Source organism: Chinchilla lanigera, unplaced genomic scaffold (genome assembly GCF_000276665.1).
Source record: "Chinchilla lanigera isolate Chin_1 unplaced genomic scaffold, ChiLan1.0 scaffold00037, whole genome shotgun sequence".
NCBI lineage: Eukaryota > Metazoa > Chordata > Mammalia > Rodentia > Chinchillidae > Chinchilla > Chinchilla lanigera.
Window position 1 is genome coordinate 17,032,536 of NW_004955438.1, and position 19,194 is coordinate 17,051,729.

The window sequence follows — 19,194 nt, forward strand, 5'->3', positions numbered from 1 at the left end:
AGACTTCCTTCCAGGCTGTGCATCCTCGCTAACATTATCACGCTCTCAGGGAACCCACACAGAACTACCTCTGAGTCCCTGAGATGCCATCCCAAAGACTGGATGGTCAGAATCCCAAAGAAGTAGAGATAAGCAGAAAATGACCCCTGCCTTCAAGGAGCCCAGTGTGTAAGAGGGTGAAGAATGAACATCTTGAGGGCCAAGGAGTACTGGATAATAAGACTGCTTTACCCCCATTCAGAACCAATGGAGGAAAAGGAAACAGAAGACTGACAAAAGATCAGCCCTAAGGGCTGGGGATATAGCTCAGCAGCACCAGCGCCTGCCTGGCAATAGCAAGGTCCTGAGTTCGACTCCCGGTATCCACCCCCCAAGAAAGCAGCTTCCTAAGATCAGCCCATCAGCTTGACTGCTGCTCCTGTCAGCTGAAGAATGTGACCTTGGCCAACCATGCCCTCCATCCCTGCGGTGAACACCCCACCCCCCACAATCCGCAGGCCTTCTTTAGGGAACACCGTGCTGGTCTGTGCCTGCCACTCGGGACAGGCAGGGAGCAATGGCTACGCAGGCTCAGTGCTGGCCAAGGACACCAGACCAGGAAGTCCTCCTCCGCCACCCCCAGGAGCGAGCAAGGAGCAAGGCGGAGGCTGGGCATGTTTCTCCCGAATGTCTCTTCTGGGGCTGACACTCTCCCTTCCCAGGGGGAAGCCTGCGAAGAGGACCAGCACAAGCAAGGTGTCAAGGCAGGATGCACCTTGGGTCAGACCGCTTCCTGTGGAAGCTGATAGAAGGAAAGAGAACCACGTGCCCACTGGGAAGGCTTTGTGGAGGAGGACACGTCCCAGCCACCCAGGGCACCAGTGGTGTCACCTGCCCACAGCAGCTTGCCACAGCAGACGTCACTTTCCCGTGTGCAGCACATGGTCCAAGTGACAAGGACCCACCCTCTGGGAAGCTGGCACTCAAGTGGGTTTCAGGATCACCAGGCCAGGGAGAGAGCGGAAGTCTGAAGGGGCCTCTAGAAGCTCGTCCCAGAAGCAGAAGCTGCACACATCGCCTCCTACACCCGCCATCATATCCAAACCACAGCAGAGAGAAACTCAGAAAACAAAAAGGAAGACACTGATAATGTTTAAATCATTAAAGGCACAAGATACCACCCAGCCTTGAATCTTTTACTGCTTTAATACCTGTGAGTAGTGATTAGAGGCCATTTAAGCAAATGTATCTCTTTAACACTTTCCTGACAGCAGGGCAGGGGTGCTACATTTCTTCCTCCTGACAAACCTGGCCCACAGTGGTGCTGCTGAACGCTTAGCTAAAGGCTCTTGCGGGGTGCGGAGGAGGGAAGCAGCCTGGTTTGCAGTGCTCACTGGTGTGTGTCGTGGGAATCCTCCCATCACAGCTGGAGTGAAGCCACCAGCTCGACCTGTCCCTGGACAGAGTTGGGAAGAGATGCTCGCAGGGACACGGGATCTCGTGCAGTCCTTCTGCCACACAGCGGCCACCAAGTGAACAGCCTCGAGGGCATAGGTAAGGATCACATAAACTGCAATCATCAGAAAGCATTAACTTTTGAGTATACTCTACTTTGACTTTAGAATGATTTATGCAATTGTACACTGATGTAATTTGATTTTTCATCATGACAGTTTTTACAACTAACCTGCCGAAGTTCCCCAAGAGTCCCCGCTCTCCTAGGCTGGGCGCAGCTGGCTGGGGCACACGCCTGTTAGAAGCTGCTTCTGCTGCGGTGGGAGTTTCCCCGCCCACGAAGGCTGCAGAGGGAGACACAGAGGGGGACAGCTCTACGCAGATGACGTGGGGTCCTGGGCAGCCGCTGGCTGGGGAGAGTCAGAGCTGATGCCGGCTCTGGGGGTCTGTTTCTGGCATCATCACTAAGGCACCTGCGGGCTGATCACCCCAGCCAGCCACACTGGCCGCCCTGGGGACACGGTCGGCCACCTTGGTGGGATCTTAAGTCTGGTTTCTCAGCTCTCCCCTGCCCTGCAGAGTTGGCCCTGTTCTGATTACCTGACCTGTCCCCTGTCAGGCGCCTGCTCCTTTTGCTTACCACTGTGCCCTCCCTTAGCAGGCAGACGCCAGGAAGGAGAGGGGGGCGTGGTCCCACATGAGACTCAGGCTCCGGGTCACAGCATCTGCAGAGGTCCCAGGGTATAAGACGCACAGCCAGGATGTGAACTGGAGCAGCTCTCCCCACAGCTAATTAAACATTCTCTCTTTGACAGAGGGGCAGACTGAGGATCAGAGAGGTTGAGTTGCTTCCACAAAGTAGCACAACCATACATTTCTGGACTGGGATTCTTAACCAAGACTCAGGCTCATTGCAGAGTGTCAGGATACCCTGATTTACCCCGTAGCGTTTTTTGGAGAAGGCCATACCCTGCCCTACTGCAAGTATCTTGGGTCTCAGACAGCAAGTGCATACATGAAAGTGGAATCTTAAATTGGACCAGGCTGGACTTTATAACAGCAAGGGATTAGACAGCCAAGGGGTTTGCTCAGAGCCATTGAGAGAGGAATAAGGAATCTGAGGGAGTGAGAGTGCCTGAGGAAAGTTGTTTGTTGTTGTTGTTGTTGTTGTTTTGATTTTGTTTTTTTGAGACGGTCTCGCTAAGTAGTTCAGGCTGGCCTGGAGCTCACTATATGGCCTCAAACTCACAGCAATCCTCCTGCCTCAGCCTCCTGAATGCTGGGATTACAGGGGTGCGCTACCACGCCCAGCACCTCCAAGGAAGTATTTGAAGAAAATCAATCAACCAACCAATGAATCAATCCATCAGGTTTTACGCTTTGCAGGGCCCTGATTTCAAAGCGTTGAAACCATCAGCCTTGCTTGGCAACCCACTCCGCCTGCAGGGGTCGCTCCAGGGCTTGCTCAGTTGACAAAAGGACCAAAGGAGCTCTTCAAGGGTAGTGTGGGTTTTTGTTTTGTTTTGTTTTGTTTTGTTTTGTTTTTGTCTTTTTTGAGACAGGGTCTCGCTGTGCAGTTCAGGCTGGCCTTGAGCTCACTTTGTAGTCCAGGCTGGTCTGGAACGATCCAACGATCCTCGCAGCGATCCTCCTGCCTCAGCTTCCCGAGTGCTAGGATTACAGGCGTGCACCACCATGCCCAGGCTGGTGTGGGTTTATCTGACTGGGCTCAGCGCTCAGGTTGTTACTGCAGGACCATAACTAGTTTCTCAAAGGTGATTCACTCCTCGTTAGCAGATGGGAGTTGCTGCGAACTTCAATCTAGAATATTTAGACTGCCCTGGAAGGCCGCCAGCGATCCTGCGCCCACAGTCCGAAATGCCGCAGTCAGCATTCAGGGCGGGTTCCGGATGGGATCCTAATGGGCCAGGCTGCGTCCCCGCCACCCCAGTGGGGCCAGGGGAGAAGATGGACCCCTGTGTCCGCTCCCTCCGGGAGAAAGGTTCGGCAAGGGCGGGACCCCAAGGCCCCGCTGGGAGCCCAAGGCCTCGAGGTCGGCGGGGGGGGGCGGGGGGCGTTGGGTAGGGTGTGCCACGTTCACACTGCCCTTTCCGCTGCCCAGCAGGTTTGGAATGTATACAAAACCCCTCCAGGCAAGAGGCGACCAGAAGAGGTCGCTGTCTGACTCTGAGACGGGGGTCTGCGGCCAGCGACCCTGTGCCCTGTAAAAGAGCACTGCAGTGTAACACAAAGGGGTGGGGTGCAGGAAGGTAAGTGAGAGACCCTGGAATCACCAGGCAACGTGCCGCCCCAAGGGAGAAGTGTTCCCTACAGGCCAGGGACCCCACGACTGGAACGGAGCAGCTGGAGGTGGCCAGGCTTTTAAGACTCAAAACTGTGCTTGTGTTCTGAGCACTGTCCTCGCTCTGGGAGAGACAACGGAGTGCGCCTCCTAGCTTGTGTTACAGTTTCAATATTTCACCATGTGCTCCCCCACCAAGCCCTCAACGCTCAACGCTCCCGTGTCCTCTGTCACAGCGACAGAAAGCTGACCCACAAGGCTGAGTCTAAGATGAGCCGGCCAGGCCTGCGGTCCTCGGAAACCCCTCATGGGTTTGAGCCCAGACATAGCATCTTCAGAGATGCCTAACCCAGTATGTGAGCAGAACTACAACCCTGCAGGGGCGGAGGGATGATTCTTTGCTAAGTGTCAGTTTTCAGGCATCCCCGTGTGTGAAACGGGTTCATCAAATCACCCAGGAGTGGGTGTAAGGGGAGGTGACCTGGTGTCGTTTGGGCTGGCGAGGCCTAGGATGCTGGGCCACCTATACTCCGTTGTGTGGGTTTTCTGACTGGTCGTTTTTTAAGAAAGAGACACTCGTGCTCCCTGGCATCCCAGGATCTGCCTGTTGGGTTCTGCTTTGGGATGGGGCAGGTGGGTGAGGAAGGTCTGGCAAGCCAGGCAGTGCAAGCACAATAAGCCTGAGAGACAGGGTCTTAAGAACCCGATGGGGAACAGGGCAGGATGTCCCCGCCTGGAAAAAGCTAATCCCAGACCAGATGATGGAAGTGTTTTCTGCACTCAGCAGGAAGGAGGCAGTGAGGTGGACATGGGGGGCGCAGACAGCCAAAAGTAAAAGGAGAGGACAGGTTACATCAGGTGCTCCATGGGCTCCTGGTAGGAGGACCCCATCAGTCCCACTGCAAGCTATGGATTGGTGTGATGCCCCAGAGTGGAAGGAAGCTAAGGCCCAGGGGGAATGAGGGAAAGGCAGGATTTGGACCAGTATCGCTGCTTCTAGAGGCTGGAGAGGAAACAGTGTTAACCAGACTGAGGGCCCGTCCAGGGGACTGCGTCCTGCCCCCACCCCACCATGTGAGACACAAAGCATCCCCTGGGAGACACTTAACTTGAGCGTCACAAATAAACCCACATGCATACACAAATATGCAACACACTCAGATGAGGAGCTGTCCCATGTCGGCAGAGCCAGCTACATGCAGAAGAATGGCTGATACGCATTCAAAGATTTGGGCTGGCATTTACTAGCCACTGGTATGAACCTTTTTTTGCAACAGGAAGCAGAATAACAGAAGAGTCTCATAATCAGAAGGAACCGTGGAGGTCACTGTATTCCTAAGAATCCCCCCATATCAGAACCACCGAACAGGGTGACCTTTGGCCCAGTGGGTAAGCTTGAGTTCTGAGGGCAACTTCTGGGCTTCACTCTTTCACCTTGCTGAGCTACCCTGACTCTTCTGCCTGCTTGGATCAACAGGGAGACCCGCCCAGCTGAGATCCTCCTGGGAGATCCCCCTGCCTCCCCCCAGCACAGAGCGGAAACTCAGCATTCATCTTCATACCTCCCCTTCACTACGTCACTTCCTTCTCTCCCCGTGAGAAGACAGACCCCTGAAGGCAGGAGCTGTGTGTCATCCGTGCACACCCAACATGTGCTACAACTGCTACTTCCCAAGAGGGGCTCAGCAAACACAAGATCATAAGTTCAATTCCCGGTACCAAAAACAAACAACAAAAAAAAAAATTTAAAAAATTAAAAAAAAAAAAAACAAAAAAACAAGAGGAGCTCAGACACACTGCTGGAGATTGAGAGACCACGACATTGGAGACATCAGTGGAAGGCCACCCACTGTGTCCTTGATATGCCAAACACTTGTCACATCTGAACATCTGTAAGATCAGGGTGCATCTTCTAACCACTACGGCCAGTGGTGCGAGTCATTTCCACAAGTGCATACCAAAGCTTAGAGAGGGGGTGACCCCTGGGGCTGAAGTGGAGCCCTCTTCTAAGAAATCACCGTGCATGTGGGGCAGGAAATGCCCACAACCTTCACATATCTCTGCCACCTGTGAATACATTACCTTCTGTGGCGAAAGGGAGCACGCAGACGTGGCTAAGGCAAGAGCCTCCTGACGGGGCGGTGGTCCTGGGTTGTTCAGGTGGGCCCCACGTCACCACTAAGTCCTCATAAGAGAGAGCCAGGAGGGCCAGAGTGACAGAAGCTTATGCAGTGACAGAATCAGAGGTCAGAGTGGTAGGGGCCACCAACCAAGGAATAGAGGCTGTCTAGTCACTTTCTTCACGGCTGTGACACCACATCCAACACCCACAGAAGGAGGAGAGGCTTCAGCCCACAGCTGGCTGGCTTCGAGGCTGGGTGGCGTGGCAGGGGAACAGGCGCTCATGTCACGGTGGCCTCATAAACCCACCCTGAGTGCACGAGGCTCTTAGGGGACATTTAGCTATAACCCTTCTGGCCTCCAGAACTATAAGGGAATAAATTTGTATTGTTCTAGGGCCCTGAGTTTGTGCTTGTTTTTATAGCAGCACGGGGGAACGCATGCTGCCTCTCGACATGTGAAAACCATCACTGATATATGAGTTCAGGCGAGATTTATCATCAAAAGATAAAACTAGGGGATGTGTGCCAGCCAGCCTTCCGCTGATGTAACAACATGCCTGAGAAAACAGACTTTATTAAAGGAGGAGAGATTTATTTTGGCTCATGGCTTCAGAAGTCGGGTAGTGGTCACATAGCTCCATGCCATCCGGGTCCATGGAGAGGCAGAACATCGTGGCGGGGAGTGCGTGCTGACCAAAGAAAGGTTCAGCTCATGGTGGCCAGAAGGAGAGCAAAAGAGATCCACCCTCCAGGGCACGCCCCCAGCAACCTGCTCCCTCCTGCTGTGCCAGCTTCCTGGTTTCCACCGCCTCTCAAGTGCCATCATTAGGGACAAAACCTTCAACACAGGGGGTCTCGGGACACTGAAGGTCCAAACCAGAACAGGGTGAGAGTTTAATTGAGAAACAAAGTATTTACATATTCTACAAGTGTCTGCCTATTCAGCGATTATTAACTACAAAGGAAAGAATAGATACTGCACAGCAACAAAACCTGTTGAACCTCAAGATACCAAAGTTAGCATCACCCAAATGGGACAAATTGACATCACGTGTCTCCTGAGAGGACCGTATCATTAACCCATGGTAACTGGGCCAAAACATGCATAGCGAGTCCGATTAAGAAGAAACAGGAGACACGTGTGAACAGAAGAACATTACACAGAATGACAAGTCTGTATTCCTCAAAAACATCAGGCTCATGAAAGGCCAGGAAAGTCTGAGATGCTGATCCACACAGGCAGGGTCAGAGGAGACAGGCCACTGAGCGGAATGAGGACCCTGGGTTGAATCCACATGAAACACCTTTTTCTCTTTACTTTAAAAAACAATATAATGATAAATGGTGAAATAGGAATATAGTCTATACATTATATAACAGTATTATAGCCATGCTAACTCCCTGGTTTTTATCATGATTCTATGGTTACACTGGGGAAATGTCCTTTGCAGGGGGAATGCGTGCTGATGTGTTTGGGGGCAAAGAAATATAGCTGTCTGCAATTTAGAAAAAACAATTTACATGAGAAATGGACACACATACGTGCACACACAGCACACAGAGAGATCACAGTAAATTAATATGGTGAAATGTAAACCTTTGGGGATCTAGCTCAACGACATAAAGGAAATCTTTGTGCTGTTCTGGTCAAGTTTCTCTGAGTTTGAAATTATTCTAAGATAGGCATTTTGTATTTCATCCACCAACACACTTGATTGCACAGAGGATATCTGTAACTCTGAATTGAAAAGTGATTCAAAAGAATTAGCCCAGAATATTATGAAACCTTAGGAATTATTAACCCATTTATTCCATTTATAGTTTCCTTTCTACGTATGCAAAAGAATAACAAGTAATCAAAGTCCAAGGCTAAGAAAAATTAAGTGTTTAGTTTTTGCCCTCACACTGAGCTATATCCCCAACCCTTTTGTTTATTTTCTTGATTTTGAAACAGGGTCTCGCTAAGTTGCCCAGGTTCAGCTCAAACTTGTGACCTCCCCCACAGCCTCCCAGAGTGCTGGAATTACAGGTGTGTGCCACCATGCCTGGCTTCAAAGAGTTCTTTCAGTAAGTTTACAATAAAAGTTCTAAATACAAAAGTTTTTTATCTTGCAGCTTAATAGCTATCTGTAGTTCTTGTTTAGTGGCACATAAAATAATGCCATATCCTTGAAATGGAAAAAATAAGGTAAATAAGCATATTCTGGCTCTGATTTTGCCAGTGATTAAAATGTGTGACTGTGAACATGTTTTTCTGCTCAGTAACACTGGATGATGATATCTACTGTACAGAGTTGCAGGCAGAGAAAAACATCATAGTGACGGTATTAGTAACAATGGCACACAGCCCAGTGAGTCTACTTAGTAGTCAGATACTGCACTGAGCTATCAAATGCTAGCACAGAATCCAGCACAAAATAGGTGCTTAATGCATGGTACTTAGCAAATCAGTTTTAGTCCATTCTTTATTGCTATAACAAAATACAGCCTATTTAACTGATAAAGAATAGAAGTTTGCTTTGCTTGTAGTTCTGGAGGTCAGGAAGTCCAAGAGCTGCATCTGGTGAGGCCCTTCCTACTGCATCCTAATGTGGCAGAGGTCTGAGCATCAGCTTTCTTGTTCCTGTTGTTTTTAATCTCCAAGTCACATTTTAATAAGCACAAAGAAGCAAGGGCCCCTAATTTGCCCCTACCAAGTCCTCTAGCCTTGTCTCATGACATTCTCCATTTCAGCTGCTTTGTGACACAGCCACTTTATGCCTTTTTGTCCAGTGCTTTGAATATGTCCATGTACCTTTCCCTCGGACCGCTCATATTTGTTTATCCTGTGAACCCAGAAATCCTACTCACTAACCTGATGCCAGCTCAAGCACCCCTTCTTCAAGAAGACTTCCCTGGCCTGCTAGACTACATGATGTTATCCTCTCACATGCTGTATCACTGGAGGTCCAGGTAGGAAAACAGCACTGTGGGCATTTCCAATAAAAGTTAAATACCAGAGACTGGTTGTACAGTTGTTGGAAATGTTGAGAAACCTAACAGGACAGTGCAGCAATGACGGGGGGCCACTGCCACAGCTGGGGCAGATAACAGACGTTTATCAGAAGCCGAAAGCTGGGGAGTCTGGCAGGAGATAGGACGCATTGAAGGCTGCCCCTGGGGGTTGGGGCTAGAGAGGCAGCATTTGGTCTATGCTGCTATAACAGAACGCAGAGGCTGGCTCATCTGCAAAGAAGAGATTTCTTCCTTGTGGTTCTGGCAGTGTGGAGGTGCCCCTCCCTAGTGAGGGCCTGTGTGCTGTGTCATCCTAAGGCCAAAGGCAGAGGGCAAGAGAGCATGAGAGTGTAAGAGACTGAAGTCACAGCCTCAAACCTGTTTATAACCAGCCTCCATCCCGTCATGAGCGAGGGTCTCTCATGACCTGTGATGTACACATCTCTGCTTAGGCCACACCCCAGCCTTGTTGCACTGAGGTTCAAGTTTCCAACTGTACCACAGCAGCTGCTCTAGGATAGACAGAGCCAAGAGCCAGATGTAGCCATAACGAGATGCCACCAGGCCAGGCGTGGTGGCATACACCTATAATCCCAGCACTCGGGAGGCTGAGACTGGAGGATCACCATGAGTTCAAGGCCAGCCTGAACTACACTGCAAAACCCTGTGTCAAAAACACAAAAAAAAGAGAAAGAGAGAGAGAGCCCACCCAAAACAGAGACAAAGGAAAAGAAAATGCCCTGGCTTCCTCCTTCTTCCCGCCTTCAGGTCAAACACCCAGGACCCCCCAATGGCCCACACCAAGAACCACAAAGGCAAAGCACCGAGCAAATGCAATCACACACAACCCAAGCAGAGCAGACGCTCCCGTTACCCATTGCTCCGTCAAACCACCATGAAATGCAGTGCCTTGAAATAGTTCACTGCCACTCGTGGCTCTGTGCGGTGACTGGGCTCAGCCTGGAAGTTCCCAACTGGGTGTTCCAGTCCCACGGGGACTGCAGGGGACGCAGCCCTCTGACGCCAACACGGTGCCCCACGGAACTTCCAGCGACACCGGCCACCACCGGGAGCTCAGCTGAAGCCGGCAACCAAAACTCCTGCCTACGCCCTTTCCGGAGGTTTGGGGCCGTCTCATAGCATGACAGCTGACTCCCGAAGGCGGTGCACCGTGAGCAACCTTTCCAGAAGACCCAGGCGGCAGCCCAAGGCCGTCTGTGACCTAGTATTGGGCACCACCCCCAACCTCAAGCTGGATTCCCAGGGTTAGGTAGACAGGCTCCACTTACGAACAGAAAGCACTCTGCACACACAGGACAAAAAGTAACGAATGGGGACCATCACCCAGCCTACAGCCAAGATGAAGCGCATCCCTTTCTCATGCAAAATGTGCGGCCCCCTCTCCTGGGGACCCAAACTTACTTTCCACCGCGGCGTGTCAGCTGCAGGCTCAAGGCCCAGGACCTCATCTCATAAATCAGGTCCAGGCGTGGATGAGGCTCCTTAGGATACAACTTCTCAAGCACAGTTCCTCTCCATCTAAAGGCCTGAAAATTAGAAAGACAACACTGTCTCCCATTTTCCCACTCCCCATTTACAATGGAGAGATGCAAAGGGAGAGATGGGGCACAGGGAGGACAGGAGAGGCGCAAGGACGGAGCGCTGTGCAGATGTCTCTGGTCCAGAGCAGTTCTCAAAGTCATCACCTGTTCCTTGACGAAAGCCCAGGCCCGCCCCCAGAGGTGCTTCCTTATGACACGGGGTCACTTATTCTCATATGCCGTGGCTTGCGTGCAGTCAAACAGCTTGAACAATCTGTCTCCTGCTTGTACTACGTTTGTGTCTGAGGGCCTCTTCTCATTTTGAACTCTCTGTCCCTCCCATCCAAGTTGATATATTGCCTTTAAATTCTGTGTTGGTTTCCTATTATCAAATTATAAGCCCACATGTCTTTCTAAGATATACCCTTCTCTGCTGTGGGCTGCCCTGGAGATACTGCAGGACAACATGGTTAAGATTCTTAAAGGCCCCGTTGTCTACCAAAAATTGAAAAAAAAAAAAATCATTCCCTACAATTTTTAAAAGTCTTGTCTAGCAGGGAGGTCTATACAGAACAGCCTCAGATTCCTCTAGGATCTTTAAAAGGTCTACAGCTGCACCTGGAGCTTCATTCCCCCCTGCCATGCCATCTTTTATTGGCATCTTCCTGGATTTGATCTTCACCATGCAGCCAAATCTTATTTTGAGAACACATTGCCATTTGGAAGGATCGTCCTAACTCTTTATAATTTCTAAATTCTATTTTAAACTGAACAGTCCCCTTTTTAAAGGTCTCTACATTCATGTGATTGTCTTGTGCAGCTAAGAGGCAGCACTGTTTGCACCCGCCTGGAAACCTCTGACCAGCTCCCCCATTCACGGGACCATCTCTGAGCCTCCTGCCCACGCAGGCGACCATCTCACCCCCTGCTCCGGCACTCGACGGAAGCAAACTCTTCTCCCCCTGTCTCAATTAACAGTGTCTCCACTGCCCTCCAAACCTTCACTCCCGTCCTCCTGACATCCTTGGGCTCTCACCCCCCACCTGTCCACGTGCAGCCCTTCCTCATTTCCCAGGGTTCATTTCTTTCCTGCTTATCCACTTCAGTGTAATAAAGGAGCCTAAAATCTAGGCTTAACTTTAAATCTTTCACCTCTCATGGTCCTGTGAGTGGGCGGGCTCACTTGGGCTCTCATATTGTTACAGGTGAACAGCAGCAGCTGGCCCACAGTCACCCAAAACCCACAGCACTCCATGTCCACCTTGTTCTCTCACCAAGATCCTTATCACAGCACTGATGACTTGTGGCTAAATACTTGTTCGACTCTATTATCTCCCTCGGTATAACGTATACTGCACTGATGCAGGGTGGCTGTTTGTATGCACCACTGCACTTTCTACTTAGCACCATGACTGGTGCTTACTAAGCACTCAGTATGTAGAATGCATTCAATGAATGAAGGAGTGGGCCACTGAGATGCCTGGCCACCCTGGGGGATTTCAAGGGAAGGAGCACCATACTTTCACTGAGGCAGGTAGGTCTCTGTCCTTTAATAAAGAGCTATGGAGCTCACATTCATCCATCAACCCATCCATCCATGTATCCACCCATCTAACCATCCACCCATCCATCTATCCATTCACCTTTCTATACATACGCACCCACCCATCTGTCCATCTATCCACCCATCCATCCTCCATCCACCCACAGTGCCTAATAAACCACAGCTCATTACAGATGTGCATTCCTGAGGTGTGCTCCATGAAGACTGGGCTTGGATGCTTCTTGGTCTGAGTGTGTTTGGTGAGGAAGCGGGTGCTGGGATTGCTGGTGACTCACACAGACACTGCGTGTGCACCACCATCCTAATGAGAGGGACCCGGTGCAGCGGGTCTCTGGAGGCTGCACCAGAACTGCTCCAGTTTCCTCCCACACAGGGAGGTGTGCAAACCTCTGCAGTCGGTGGCAGTGAGAGCTGGGAGCTGGCAGCTGGGAGCAGCCCCAGGAGAGGGAAGAACAAGGGGCCATGGAGAGAGAATGAGCACTGAGAAAACAGCACTGCCTGTAGCCCACAGCGATCCTCCCCTCCTGGTGCCCAGCACCACACCCAGCAGTGAGCAGGACCCACGTCCCTGACGTTAGGCGTCCCTGTCCCTGTGGGGAGTCAGGCAGCAAACAAGGGGTCTCAAGGACACAGCCGGAAGAGGGTGTGTGGGGGTCAGGCAGGTGGCACGGAGGAGCTTGGGTGGTTGTGAGGACCATCTGTGTTTACCCTGAAGTCAACAAGGACAAAGCGAGGACGGAACCCAGCACCTTCACACCAACCTTCAACCCTGGCCATTTTTATTAATTTAATTTAATTTAATTTGTTTTGGTTTTGGTTTTGATTTGAGACAGAGTCTCACTTTGTAGTTCAGGCTGGCCCTGAACTGTCTTTGTAGCCTGGAACTGTCTTTGTAGGCTAGCCTCAAACTCATAGTGAGCCCCCTGCCTCAGCCTCCTGAGAGCTGGGAACACAGGCATGTGCCACCATGCCCAGCCTTCTGTTTTATTTTTGGGGACAGGGACTTGCTAAGTTGCTCAGGCGGAACTCAGATGTAGGACCCTCTTGCCTCAGCCTCCCAGAGTGCTGAGATTACAGGTGTGTGCCTGCATGCCCACCTTAGGCTCTTTTCTGTTGCATTCTCTGTACTGACACAGCCCATCCTCCAACCCCCACAGGAGGCACTTTTGCTCTTTACTGCAGATAAACAGCGAAGTGGGACACAAAGAATGGGTTCACTGATGTAGGCCCAGCTATGGTGTCAGGAACTCCAGGTTAACAGGGTCAACCATGTTTCTCCACAGCTGTTGATCTGGACACAGAAGCCCTGCTGCCTGAGGTCCTCCGAGAAACTAACCTGGGACATCCTGGCCCAGACCCCAGTGAGTGGGGTTCGGGTGCATGGTCACATAGGAGAGCCTTCAGTAAGACTGGCCATCTGAGCTGATTGCCCGTTCCCACCAGGAGCAAACACACAAACACAGCCCTGTGTCACTCCTGCTGCTGCTGCAGCTGACAGCACGGGGCCTGGCGTTGGGGTCGGCATAGCCCAGCGTCCCTCTCAGCGCCTCGCCCGGCTGCCTTCCAGACCAGAAGCTGAAACCCACCGCCCGGGGCAGGTGGGGAGAGGAGCGGGGGCTCCGAGTCCCCAGCAAGGTCTCCGCCTCTGCCCAGGCCACCAGAGAGGAAGGTCAGGTGGAATCAGGAGCAGCTCCCGCCAAATGGAGCCTGTGTTTCCCAGCGCTGGGGACAGGCTGAAATTGCAGCTATTCTTCAATGCCTCCAATGTGCGTAGGCGAGCTAAAGTTAAAAAGGGAATCTGTTGATAAAATGATTCTAAAGTTCACGAGGACGGGGAAGCTGGACAAACCACCAAGAAAAGTTTGGTAAAAATGTGGAAGATGAAAGATAACGCAGCCTGGAATTTTCAATTACAGTGCATCGTTCAATCCTCACAATAACTCCACAGAGCAGAGGCTATACTGAACCCACTTGTTCTGTAGCAGCCAGCAGACTTCAGTTTGTTAGGTGCCCAGGTGATAGTTTCTGTTCCAGATCCGGCTGCTCCTGTCTCTTAGAAATGGCCGGTCACTGCGACGCATAGCTGGTCACTGTGATGCACATTATATAAACCAACCCCCAATGGACAAGCCATTCTGTCTCGGCACTTCCTGCTTGCTTATCTCATTTAAGCCCTAGACCATCAGAGGTCAAGGCCTGATATTCTGGGAAGGATAATGATATGTCACCAACACCACAAATAAATCTGCCTCCAAATCCTGGGTGTCATTTTGGTGTTTCTGCTTGCTGTGCAGTTTTTTGGTTTTTTTTTTTTTTTTTTTTTTGGTGTTCTTGTTTTATTTTGAGACAGAGTCTCATTATATAGTTCAGGCTGGCCTTGAACTCATGGCGATCCTCCTGGCTCAGCCTCCTGAATTCCAGGATTACCGGCATGCACCACCATGCCGACTATGAACCCACTTTTAAGATAAGTAAACTGGGTTTGTGAGATAAAAACAGACCTCCAGGGACTACGGACTTAACTACATCTATCTCTTCACCCGCACCCAACCCTATGTTTACGCCTGTACCTCAGCCTATGCCTACACCTATGCCATGTAGAAGGAGAAGGGTGTAAACACAGTGGTTTTCACCAGATTGCCAGCCTTCCACGTCACCCGATACCTGCAGAAACCTGGTCTCCTGAAGTGCTACAGGGTGCTTCCTGATTATCCCAGACTGCTGGGAAAACTCAGCTCACTGCTAGCACAACTGTCAACTATCAAAAGTGGTTGATTAGAAGAAGCCATCTATATTATTCGGGAAATCCTATTTAACAAGAAGGCATCTATATTATTTGGGAAATCCTATTTAACAAAAAATCCATTTGAAATTATTTCACACACATGCACACGCACACACAGAGGCTGTTCCCTGTACACAGCAAGGAGTGGCCACTTCCCACACCCGGGCCAGAGCGGTGCTCGGAAACTTTCAGCACTCACCTCCGGCTACTCAATCCTGGGCTTGGACGACCGGAAACCCTCGGCTTAGCCATGTGGTCCAAGGAGCAGGATTGACTGAAGACCCCAACAACGTGTCCACACACCAGCTATAGCAGAGAAGTGCGGGCTCTGCGCCCTAGCATGGCTGGCACTGGGGCTTTTCCCTGGCCACACCCAGCTCTCAGTCTGCACACTTCCTGGGGTTGGCCAACTCCCAGAGCCAGGTTACCCTGTCTGCTTTTGCTCTCCCCACTGGACCACTGCTTGGACGCACTTACACTCTCGGCGGCTCGTGTCATCGGGAAAAGGAGCCCCGCAACCCGCCCAGGACTGGCCCGGGGACAGTTCCCAGGCACCAGGCAGAACCTTGGTCTTGGTACTCAGCCCGTCTCTCCCTCATCCAGACACCTCCAACTCCTCCTTCCAAGTAAGCCCTTCACTTCCCACCGCCACTGCCGCCAGGGAAGACGACAGAAGCCGCTGGATCGGGGAGAACTCGGGCGGAGCGGGACTCCAGACACAGTGAGGTGGGACACTGGACTTTCCCCGGGCGCGTCCTGGGCGCGGAGCACTGCACCAGCGCACTGTGTGTGAGCGCGTCAATTCTTCCCACAGCCCAGTGAGTAGATTTTATAATCCCCACATGACAGATGGTGACAACGAGCCTTGCAGATGTTAAATAACAGCTCTAATGTCCCCTGAGCTAGAATTAAAACTAAAATGTTTCCGGTTCAGAACCCAAGGTATGTTGGGTTCAGTTCAATGCATCAGGTATTTCTTGGCACCTACCATGTGCCGGGCTTCCCCAGGTGCTCGTAGAATAGCACAGAGCCACAGTGACAAAGTGATCCCCCGTTTCCGTTTCTACACAGAACATAGTGGGCCTCGGCAGCCTAGGCTCCTGCCACAACACCTAGAAAAAAATAGGAAAGTTACAAAAATTATATTTTAAGACCAGGTGTGGTAGCACAGGCCTATAACCCCAGCACTTGGGAGGCTGAGGCAGGACGCCCAGCCTGGGCAACTTGGCAACTTAACAAGACTTTCTCTCAAAATAAAACATAAACAGGGATGGGGTGAACCTCAGTGTGAAGGCCCTGGGTTGAATGCAGGACAGATGACAGACACTCGGGTAAGGGGATGGGGTGACAGGGAAAGTGCGTTTGGACCATGGCAGGCAAGGATTGTGGAGTTCTACAACACTCCAAGGCACAGCTGGCCCAGCCGGTCCTCCTCAGGGCCTGGAATCTGGGTGGCCCCTGCCTGCCTGTCCTGAGGCTCTCACCATTTCACAAACACGGTTCAGCCCACAGCCTGCCTGGCCCTGGAGCGGGGCGGGCCCAGCACATCAGAGGGCCCGGCCCTGGGTAGTGGTTTCCTCCTGGGGACACGGACGGCCATGCAAAGCTGGGGTTCCTCCTTGCCCCCTCTTCTGTCTCTACAGACCTGCCATTTCCTTTGCTCACGCTTGTAGGTAAGTAAATGAATATGCACACTGCATTTATCTTTGATTTATTCTTCAACAAGGGGAACTATTATTGCTTCCATTTTTTGTTTGTGTTTTGTGTTTTGAGACAAGGTCTCACTATGCAGCCCAGGCTGGCCTCAAACTCATATCAATCCTCCTGCCTCAGCCTCCCAAGTGCTGGAATTACAGGTGTGCACCACCACATAGCTCCATTTTACAGGTGAAGAAACTGACCCTCAGGGAGCTGGAGTGGCTCGTCCAAGTTAAGTGGGAGCCAGTCTTCCAGCCGCAGATTTCCTCCTCCGTCACCAGAATCCAGGCTGCCCAGGAGGCTGTGAGCAGGAAGTGGCTGGGGACACACAGGCTCTCTAACATGATGGCTCTTGGGGCCGAAATGCACTCCTGGGACTCGGCGCTTGGAGGGAAAGCCCCGGTGGGTGGGAGGACATCGGGAAAGGGGAGCACTGGGGGTTCCACTTGGGGACGCATATAAACCTGCCTGATCTGCTTTTCACATAAAACGTCCCAAGGGGCTGAGGATTTAGCTCAGCGGCACAGTGCCTGCCTGGCAAGTGCAAGGTCGTGAGTTCGATTCCCGGTACCCGAAAAAAAAAAAACATGTAAAAGGTTCCAGAAGGAAGGTGCAGCCACCTCAGCCGGGTGCCTGGCAACAACAATAGCCGCTTAAAGTCGCTGCCCCGCTGCCCCGCTGCCCCGCTGCCCCGCTCGCTTCATTCCTAGAGATACAGCGCCATCTGCTGGTGCGCTGTGGTGCGGCGCTCTCTGTGACCGCAGACGTATTTGAAACCCAGGAAGCACTGGAAATCTGGTTTTACTGTGGGGTGTCAAATGTGAGCCTACCCAAGAGTCTGATCCACTTACCCATTAAGACAGAGCCAAGGCTGGGCGTGGTGGCGCACGTCTGTAATCCCAGCACTTGGGAGGCTGAGGCAGGAGGATCGCTGCAAGTTCAAGACCAGCCTGGGCTACAAAGTGAGCTCAAGGCCAGCCTGAACTGCATAGCGAGACCCTGTCTCAAAAAGACAAGACCAAAAACACACACACACTACTGAATAGAGTCCAGGCTTTTACTAGTCCTTTTAAAGTCCTATAGAAGGCCTGGGGAACTCCAGCACTGGCCCCTGAAAGACACACTAAAACCCAAAATGCAGTCACTTGTGCTATGAAGTTCTATGTCTCCAAACCAACACTAGGTCATCCAACCTTCGAGAAATCAGGAGTCAGGGAGCGGACAATCCCACAGCAGCCAGTTCCAGCCGGCACCATGATGCGGCTCCCTCCAGCCTGAGGTCGAGCCCTCTGCTGTCTGCCGCTCGCTCTGTCTCCCTGGGCCGCTCCTGAGGGAGGAGACTTCGAAACGGCCACTGTTTCTGTCCTGTCTCTGCCTTCTTCAACCCTTCTCTGTCCACAAGACCAGCTTCCTCTGCTCGGCCCACGAGGACACGCACTCCATTTATAAAATGAAGGGTTCCCTGGTTCTAAAATTCATACCTAAGATCTTCATTTTGCCTTTTGACGAACACATCCATGCAGCATGTGTCCCTACGTGCCTGTGTCGGTGTGTGGGTGGAGCTCCACGCGTGCGTGTGAACACAAGTAGGCAACTGGCCTAGGTGCTGATGAATGGCCCTGAACAGGACGCCCCGAGGGCCGGGGATACAGCTGAGCGGCACAGGGCCTGCCCGGCAAGCGCAAGGTCCTGAGTTTGATTCCTGGAACCAAAAAACAAAACAGACAAGAGGCCACAGATGGAAGCGCTGGAGGCGGGAGGGCTTTGCTCTGCAGACACGGGCCGCACAGGGTTCCTTGCGGACAGTATGCAGGAAGGAAGACCCTGAGGAGGAGGAACAAGGGCAGAGGCCGGGTCCAAGCCCAAAGGCAGACGAGTCCCCTGCAGTCGGTGTGTAGCCAGCGCTCAGCTGAGGTCCACAGTGAGAAACACCACATCTGGGAGACTCTTCTTCCCAAAAATCAACTCCGAGGAGGAGTCACCTTCTGGTTGAATCTGCAAGTTCCCAGACCACAGGGCATCTTGCAGCAACTGTTCTTCTGGGGAAGCCACGGCAGCCTGGCCCAAAGCAGTCGCGGCAGGTGCGATCAACAGTCCCCCTGGAAAGTGAGCCGTCCAGAGCCTGGTAAAGATGACTTTACAGCAAACGGGGAATGCCTGCCCCGGAGACCACGGTTAAACACCCGCAGAAATAAAGAAAAATTCAAGCGCCCAACTGTGCTAAGACAAAATACCCCCGGAAAGGGTAAAACGGCCACAAAACTGACCTCAGACAACTCAGGTGAAAGCCTACAAACGGTGTGCCTGGACCAGATTCTCACGCTGCACTCTGCAGCCTGCGCAAACAACAGCAGGAGCTTGTTAGAAATGCACGCTCGGAATGCACACGCTCCTAAGTGACACCTATGTGCAGTGACGTTTTCAAAGGATTGCTCACTGTGTACCATGGAGTACTACTCAGCCATAAAGAAGGACAGATTTGGATTACTCGTAGGGAAATGAAGGAGTCTTGAGACCATATACTAAATGAAATAAATCAGACACAGAAGGTTAAATATCATGTGGTTTCTCTATTATGTGGAACCCAAGTTATAAATAATTTCAAGAGTAAAATAAAAGAGATGGTGAGAAATAGGGAGGTAGCCTCTGTGGAGATGGGAGCCGGACCTGAGCAAAGAGGGAAAGGGGTACCAGGAGGAGTAAAAAATGCTCTGGTCCTGGAACAGTTTCTCACATCACAAATGTAGGCAGGG

At 51.6% G+C, this 19,194-nt stretch overlaps 1 long non-coding RNA gene across 1 annotated transcript in view; it reads right to left on the reverse strand.

Moving 5' to 3' along the window:
- Window positions 1-1,672: 1,672 nt before the first annotated feature.
- The window catches only part of LOC102015348, a 21,085-nt gene continuing 3,563 nt past the window's right edge, over window positions 1,673-19,194 (reverse strand). Inside the window, exons 2-4 of the long non-coding RNA XR_261941.1 lie at window positions 15,732-15,855; window positions 10,276-10,400; window positions 1,673-1,778 (exon numbers count right to left, since the gene is read on the reverse strand). This is a non-coding gene — a long non-coding RNA (uncharacterized LOC102015348). The remainder of the gene's footprint in view (window positions 1,779-10,275; window positions 10,401-15,731; window positions 15,856-19,194) is intronic.